At 39.6% G+C, this 7,687-nt stretch overlaps 1 pseudogene; it reads right to left on the reverse strand.

Annotated features, from left to right (window-relative positions):
• Positions 1–353: 353 nt before the first annotated feature.
• On the reverse strand, positions 354–6,141 carry LOC126600094 (calcium-transporting ATPase 4, plasma membrane-type-like; annotated as a pseudogene).
• Positions 6,142–7,687: the final 1,546 nt, after the last annotated feature.

Genomic DNA, 7,687 nt, shown 5'->3' on the forward strand with positions numbered 1-7,687 from the left:
CTACCTATTGGGAATGATGTACTGAATAGTGATTTTTGGAACACGGACACACCACCGAAGAGGACGGACATCTCAAATACTGGTATTGGGGACTTGGCTCAAAACCGAGCGCCTTAATAAGGTTTGGTCGTTGATAGTCAAAACTAGCGTTTATTATTTAGCCTCATGCTCATCTCGCTCACAAATCTCATTGCAACCCAATCTTGTTTGCCTAGGAAATCTGCAATTGACCCAACTCGACACAGCACGCACAGTCACTGCCATCTCTACAGCATATACCACCGAAGCTCACGCATTCAACTCAGTTTACAACCACCAAAGCCCTGCCAATCAACTCTACCCGAACCCAAGCAAATTGAATGTTAGTTCGTATAAATACCACCGAAATGGCCAAAAGGAGACTGATTTCTAGCTGACCTCAATGAACACTGAAATGTACAACAAAAAATGACGAGAGATGGTGTCGAAAAAATGTTGCGCAAACATCCAACGAAAAAAACGAAGAGATTCCTCCAAAGTTCTGCACAAAAATCTTTCACGAACAAGCAGTTTCGATCTTTCATGCAAGGTCAGGGCCACGGAGGAGAGGTTCGTAGACATCCTCGTGATCCTGGGAAGCTTCTTGTTTCCTGACTGAAACAGGAATGAACTTGAGGACGACAGCGACGAGCAAACTTACAGCGCCGATCAAGACGCTTGTTAACCACAACTTCCAGTTCAGTGGCACGGTTTGTGCAAACTTGCCCAAGAATTCAACTATGATGATCTGGAAAACAACGGTGGAGATCATCACCATCATGAAGGTATAACTGCTGAACATGCCACTGAACACATTGATCTTCTCCATATCACGGCTGTTTATCTCGTTGAATATCTGAAAGACATGCAAAATTAGATCACCTTTGAACAAAGAAACTAAAATATCAGGTTTAAACAAAAACTTGTGTCGATTTCCCCTTGAACTTTTATTTCGATCAGTTTCTCCCGCCTTTAAACTATTGTAAATGACCAATTTACCCACTGTTTTCATGTTACCCGTGTTTTATAGAGATGTCACATTTCTAGAAAAGAAAATTAACAAATATCATTTAATAAGCAGCATGTGACGTTTTTAGACGAAAATTTGAATGAAATTTAAGTAAATATGACTTCATGAGCTAAATTGGCCATTCCTGGGTGTAAAATTGACCCAAAAAAAATGTTTAGACAGATATAAACAAAGAGAAAACAATGTATCAGAAGATAGTACCTGGCAGAACACAAAAGAGTTGAAGATAACGGTATTGAGAACGGAATTTGCATCTGAACCGGTGAGCTTCAAAAGCCGAATTCCACAAAATTTGAGAACCAAAAGGACAGCAATCTGGTAGATACTCTGGCCAATGATGTTCCTCCACATGATCCCGGTGATGAACTTGATGTTCCTTCCGACCGGTGGTCTTCTCATTAGCCCCTCGTTTGGGGGCTCTGTAGCCAGCGCCAAAGCACCAAGAGTGTCCATGATCAAGTTCACCCAAAGCATCTGCACAGCCGTGAGAGGAGCGGTTCCTGAAAGTTATTTCGCACATTCATTAGTGCCTGCAATGCATTTGGTAAATGTATGTCGAAAGGTTTTGAAGTAGTTCCGCTGATGAACAAACCTGAGACGCATGCTGAAATGAAACTGAGCATCAGAGCGACGATGTTAACTGTTAGCTGGAACTGTACAAACTTTTGAATGTTGACATAAACCGCCCGACCCCATCGTGCAACATTCACTATGCTTGTGAAGTTGTCATCCATTATTATAACATCAGCACTTTCTTTCGCAACCTGGAGACCGGCAGATGTTTACCCGACTATTAGATTTAAGAAGAAATAAAACAGTGATATAATAAAAATTGTGTAGGACGAGGTCTGTAAGTAACAAACCTCCGTTCCTGCAATACCCATAGCGAGTCCGATGTCTGCCTCGTGCAGTGCAGGAGCATCATTCGCTCCATCACCAGTTACCGCCACAACTTCTCTAAGCTCATTCCTCAACTGTTTCACCAAGGTGTGCTTGTCCAAAGGCAACGATCGAGCCATTACCTGTACAAAGAATTTTTCACTAAATTCCCTACAGAAAATTGATCCAGAAACTACTTCCCGTCAACACAAATGAGCATTTATACTAAGAAGTTATTAAAGCAATAGAAAAACTAAAACCTGCAGTTTCGGAATTATTTCTGCCATCTCCTGCGAGCTCTTATTTTGGAAATCTGGCCCTTCTATAGCCAAACCATCTTCTGTCAAAATGCCACACTCTTTAGCTATGGCTTTAGCCGTATTAATATTATCACCAGTGACCATCCTTACAGTAATCCCAGCATCTAGACAAGTCTTCACGGCTTCCCTCACCCCCGGACGCACAGGATCCTTGATTCCAACAACAGCGATTAACGTATATTTATCGTCAGGAATGCTGTCTTCACTAGAGGAGTCATATACATTCTTGAAAGCTAAGCACAGAGTTCTTAAAGCTTCACAAGCAAAACCATTTATGACATCTGAGATATTTGTTCTTTGCTCGTCCGATAGAGGCACAGCTTCACCATGAGTGGCAACAACATTATCACACATTTTTAAGATAATTTCTGATGCTCCTTTGCAGAATGCTCGTTTCTTTCCTCCATCAGGCAGAGCCACTAGCACCGACATCTTTTTTCTGACTGAATTGAATGGTTCAACCGTCAGTATCTTATAATCTTCACTGTAAGATTTAAAATCACCTCCCAGAAGCATTCCAAATTCAATTACCGCCGTCTCTGTTGGAGTCCCCATAATGCTATTCTTTCCATCTTCCCCCTTGACTACCTCCGTGCTTGTATTCAGAAAGATGGACTGTAAAAGGAGGTCATGTACTCCTTCAGAAGCCGACTTCAGCACGTCATTGTTATCATTACTCGTTATAGTCTCGGTTTCATTACAAACCCATATCTTTTTCACAACCATATGATTTGTAGTCAAGGTTCCTGTTTTATCTGTGCAAATACAAGTAGCAGAACCCATTGTCTCACATGCAGAGAGATGCCTCACAAGTGCTTTATCGAACATGAGTTTTTTCATTGCAAAGGCGAGACTTAGTGTCACTGCCAGGGGTAACCCTTCCGGAACTGCAACAACAATTATAATGACGGCAGTAGAGAAGTAATTCAAAAGCTTTAATGCATCTTTGGAAGACCAGTCTGTCATGTGATGGTGAACCGCCTTGTTTATTAAAAACCTTGAAGTCAGAACTATAAATGTTAGCACCGCGAAAGCCAAACCAATTTTTCCGATAATGGTTGCAACTCCATTAAGTTTTACCTGTAGTGGTGTCTCATTGTTTCCCCCTTCACTCAGAGCAACCATTAGTCATCCCCATTCGGTCCTCATACCAACTGATGTCACCAACATTTTCCCAGAACCATCTTGCACTTTGGTTCCTGCAAGAAGAAAGGGACTCTCTTGATTTATGTCCGCTGGCTCACTCTCACCTGACAAGCTTGATTCGTCGACTTGTAAACTGTGGCCTGATACGAAAATACCATCAGCTGGAACTTGATCGCCGATGGAAAGATGAACAATGTCTCCAACCACCAAATCGTAGATAGAGACCTTCTGTCTGCATCCGTCTCTAGTCACCTGAACAATTATGTTTTTCTTCTCTTTGTCCAGTTCTTTAAATTGCAATGACTGCTTGTAGTCACTGATTGCAGTCACTAACACTACTAGCAATATGCTAAGTATTATTCCCAAGCCATCATATATACCTTTCGACATTCCTTCAGTTGCGATTCCAACACCTATAGAGACCGCAGCAGCAACCATGAGGATGATTAGAGTTAAATCTTGTACGGCTTCCCAGAGATACATCCCAAAACCTTTAGAAGGTTTCTCTGCATATTGGTTGAAGCCATATATATCCTGCCTAATAGGTATCTTGCTTGAAACAACACCATCTTCCAGCGATACAGAAACCTCTCCTGCTAATCCTGATACTCCTCCATGTCCTTCCAACCCTTTGGTATCATGAGATCGAGCAAAGGATGCAATTTCCTCAGGATCAATGCCAAAACCAGCATCTTTAACTTCTTTGGGAAGATTATAATCCCCGCGATTACCAGCTGAATTGAATAAAAAAAATTAACATGAAGAGAAAGGAATCACAAGTTTAAATTAAGGAGATGTTACCATAACAAGAAGAATATAATACCGTCAATGAATTGCAAGGCTGCTTTTTGTACGTATATAGCAACACGTATCTTCTCCTGACAAGAATCAACAGAAGCATAGCGAAAATGTTAGAATAAGAAAATATTTAAACCAGCATTTGAGAGTTAATTAAACAGGCTTTTCATGCTTAGCAGATGTCTAATACCATCAAACCTGATACAAAACACTCATGATGCAGAGATAATCATATATTAGATATTTAATTAACATTAACAAGGCTTAATTTCCTGGCATCGAAACCTAGTTCGCTTGAAATACTGGTCAGATGTGCTGTGACAATGCACGCCATCCTCACACAAGCATATAAAAATTTTCCTTTTCAAAATGCAACATCCTGACTTTACCAGGAAACCTTCATTCCTTTGTTTTTCATCATTTTTATCACACTATGAAATCGCAACGCTTTAAAATGGAGGTAATACAAAAGCAACGAAACCGACACCAGGAAACGCCATTTTCTGGACATCTAAACAATTTGCAGCTCCATAGCATCAGTGGTAAGTTTTTACCTCAATACACATGGTGGGAATTTGAGTCTCGTCCTCCCGATTTCTCCCTAGGCCTTAGACCTCCATTGAACTATTTACTTGTCATTGGTATATTCTACTACATCAAATCCTCTTCTATATGTACCACTTCCATATACTTTTTTGGGGTGAAACAACGGGGCTAAACAGAACAAAACAAAAGCACATAAAGAACTTAGCCCTGAGAGTCTATACAAATGACTCTATATCTCGAAACCCCACAAAGATCATCCATCATGTTTATATACGCGAGGCGATAACTTTCATAGAGAACGAAAAAATATATTTCCTTAATGGTTTAATTGTTTCATTAAGCTGAGATTAATAAACCCCGTGAGCTTGAAAAACCATAGCTACAATTCAATAATTAAGTTTAATGCACAGTAATAAAGAGATTCAACACCCTGAAGCGAAGACATTTAGAAGTAATTAAGTTTATGAAGATAAAACATAACTGCTAAATTAAATGCATCAAACTGTAGCGACACTACTTATTCCACTGCTTAATGCAACTTACTGCGTTTCAAGTTCAAACTTGATATTTGACAAATCAAGATATTTAACTGCTAAAACACTCGTAGTTACAAAGCATTGAAGCCACATGTAATTTGTGGAGTAATCATCCACCTCAATATTTTACAAATCATGAAACTTGATCAATCATGAATAATGGTTGATTATGTCACTGCTCCCTCACAGTATAATTATCTAAGAATTGGCAAAGGCCTGTTTGGTTTCCAAGGAAATCTTAGGCTCCTAACGAGAAAACAAACACAAAAAATAGAAAAATAACACATGCATCTCATCTATTCCTCTGATTTCTCCAAAAAATTTCAAAGCCAAAACAGAACGTGACATGAAATTTATAGTAACGAGCTATCGTTCATTCGTTTGAATGTGACAAACACAATGGCGAGAATCGCAATACTTAATTGAAGAAATTATAAGAACAATGACGATCGAGAGGTTGAAAGGAACCTGGAGGCTCTTGCGCTTCCGCTTGTCCTCAGCGCGCTTGGCGAGATCAGCGACCATGCGGAACCTTCGGGTAGGGTTCTTGATGACGGAGACGGCGGACCTCCACCGCTTCAGGGCCTCCTCGGACGGGCGTTTAGGTTCGACGTCGAAGTTCCTCCGCAAGTACTCCTCCATTTTCTCTCTCATGATTTCCCTCTCTTCTTCTGAATACGAGGACTGTGATCAGTCTGACTGACTCGCTATGTGTGATTCAGCGACTCAGTTCGTTTGGATCTGTGAATTAATTCGCAGTGTTTGGATTGAATGATTGAGAGAGAAAAGGAGATGGAGTTTCATTTCGTGTTATGGAAATGTTCAAAACCAAGCCGAGAATGGCGGGAATGTTTTTGTGTGTATTAAAAGGGAAGAAGAGTTGATTTTGCAGAAAATCTAGAGGGATATATTATATACAAATTTACTTACTACCTAATTGTTACATACTACAGTGGTATTTCTCTTTACTTGTAAGTTAGATTAGATTTGATTTTCGCCAAAGACAAATTTGAACCACATTATTGCTAGCACATTGTAAGCCTAAGCCAACTCTCTAAATTTAGTGTAGATAATATCGTTTGTTAAAAAAAAACTAAAACTCATTAGCATGGATGGCATACTTACGTTCATAATTATGTTGTACATGTTTTTATATTTTGTAGTCGTATGCATGCTGGACAAGACTATAAATGTTGTATCATATTCAGTTTATTACATATAATCTTTGTCTTTTGGAGGTCTCTTATTCGAATCTCCTAAATAAAAAAAATAAAAAAAACAAAGTGCGCTATTTATAATTTAAAAAGAAACACACCATAAATTATTGTTTTCGGTGCTCTCGAATCATTCACAATTCAATCATTTTATTGATACTTTCCTTATGTCAGAGTGATATTTTCCTTGGTTTTGAAGATAAATTGTGATTCTCTACGGATTTCTGTGTCCAAAGCTCAAGAGTTAAGAAATTTGAATTATTCATTTTAAATCATACGGCTCCTATTAGATCATCTCTCTAGGCAAAACAAGGGTCCCAAACTTTTTCTCTTCAACAAGCTAGATCTCCTGACCTTTGGATTTTAGACACAAAAATCTAGAGATGATCTCAATTTTTTATGGATTTTGTCACAGTCTGTCCCGAATTATTATTATTGGTGATGTAAAATGACGGTTTTATCCTTGGATATTGAAATTTTAGTGTGTGTATGACTTATTTTGGAGACTTAGATGTTATTTCCTTGGTTGGATGGTGACCACATGGGGCTCACACACAACACACGCACCCTCTCTCTTCTCTCCCATGCTTTCTCATCTCTCGGACTCTCTCTCTTTCCCTCACGTACGGACAAGCAACACTCATGCACGGATTGACATTCTAAAGGTGAGATTCTCGTTCCTTGCAAGCCCTTGAGTACATCTATACTATTCTTAGAACTTGAAACCGTGAAAAACCTGAGAAACCCTAACCTCGATTGTGTGCACTGTTCATGCACACGTAAAATCTTGTGTTTCAGGGAATCTTAAGGACATAGGAAGCTTTAGGACGTCCTTGTGAGGCTCGGAGAAGAAAAATGGAGTGAATTGGACGTCGGAGGACTGAGATCGAAGCACTACAAGTTTGGCCAGAATTATCGAGCTTGCTCAGGCATGATTCAATGGTTTTCGAGGCTTCAAACAGGTATAACGTCGTTCCTCTCATCTCTAGCTTTCCAATGGTTCAAGTTTCATGAAAAATGGTGAAGAAACGAAAGAGAATAAGCGTTTTAAAGTTTTACCCGGTTTCCGGCGCTGGCGAAGGTTGCCGATGGTTCAAGGTTAGGGATGACGGAATATTCCGTCAAGTTTGACTGAATATTCCACGGCGTCAGTTAAATTTAATAGATTATGTTACTATTTGACGGAATATTCCTGACGGC

This window comes from Malus sylvestris, chromosome 2 (assembly GCF_916048215.2).
Source record: "Malus sylvestris chromosome 2, drMalSylv7.2, whole genome shotgun sequence".
NCBI classification, from domain to species: Eukaryota; Viridiplantae; Streptophyta; class Magnoliopsida; order Rosales; family Rosaceae; genus Malus; species Malus sylvestris.